This window comes from Pteropus medius, unplaced genomic scaffold (genome assembly GCF_902729225.1).
Source record: "Pteropus medius unplaced genomic scaffold, Ma_sr-lr_union100, whole genome shotgun sequence".
NCBI classification, from domain to species: Eukaryota; Metazoa; Chordata; class Mammalia; order Chiroptera; family Pteropodidae; genus Pteropus; species Pteropus medius.
This window is the reverse complement of record NW_024351730.1, coordinates 17,826,905-17,827,961: the sequence shown is the minus strand read 5'-3', so window position 1 is coordinate 17,827,961 and position 1,057 is coordinate 17,826,905. Positions and strand designations below refer to the sequence as shown.

At 35.1% G+C, this 1,057-nt stretch overlaps 1 pseudogene; it reads left to right on the top strand.

Annotated features, from left to right (window-relative positions):
- The first annotated feature begins 611 nt into the window (after positions 1 to 611).
- On the top strand, positions 612 to 727 carry LOC120588647 (uncharacterized; annotated as a pseudogene).
- The last annotated feature ends 330 nt before the right edge of the window (positions 728 to 1,057 follow it).

The window sequence follows — 1,057 nt, the reverse complement described above, 5'->3', positions numbered from 1 at the left end:
AATTTTCCCTATACAATCTATCACCCCACGAGACAAGGGGCCAGGTATTTGAGCAGTAGCTCATCTTTATCTCTGGTACTTGCAACTCTCTAAAATAACCCTTTACTTTCTCTGCTGCAAAACCTATATGTATTTTACTGAACTTAGACACCTGCAGGCAGACAGACCCCTTTGCTCTGATAACATTGCCCCAGGGAATGAGGAGTTATTATTTAATGAATACACAATTTCAGTTTGAAAAGATAAAAAAGTTCTGGAAATGGATAGTGATGATGTCTGCACTACAACGTAAATGTACTTAATGCCACTGAATTGTACTCTTAAAGATAGTTAAAATGGTAAATTTTATGTTAAATATATTTTACCATAATAAATATGCAAACTATCTCACTATTAATACTATTTAATATCTCACTATTATAACTATTAATATTTCAACTTTAAAGAAAAATATAAACTAATGCGAACAACTTTTATTCCAAACAGATCAATCTTGATAAGTACAAGGCAAATCAAGAGCAGTTAGGACATGGTTCCATGATGTAGCGGTTAGCACATGCTTTACCTGCAGAAGGTCCTGAGATCACGCCCCAGTGGAGCCACAGTCCATGGTCTACGGCCATGCCACCCTGAACAAGCCCGATGTCTGATCTCTGAAGCCAAGCAGGGTTGGGCCTGGTTAGTACTTGGATGGGAGATCACCAAGGAAGATCAGGTGCTGTAAGCATAAATAATTGAAAAAAAAAATCAAGAGAAATTAGTCATTAATTTTTTTTTTCTTTTTTACAAGAAATGATGGAGGTGGGCATAAATATCTATAAGTTTCAGAAATGTGATTCAGTTTCTAGTATTTTGATATTTTAGCAAAGCGACATATTCTTATTTTTCTTGATTTCACAGCCATAAAAATGAAAAGGTAATAATTATATCAATAGAATTCTCTCTCTGCAGAGCTGGGGATTCTTTGAGCAAGGACTGCAAAAGACTGATGGTAAGGCCATTTTGTGAATATTCCATAATATAGAATCAGAGGAGATATGAAATGCTGTAATTATAC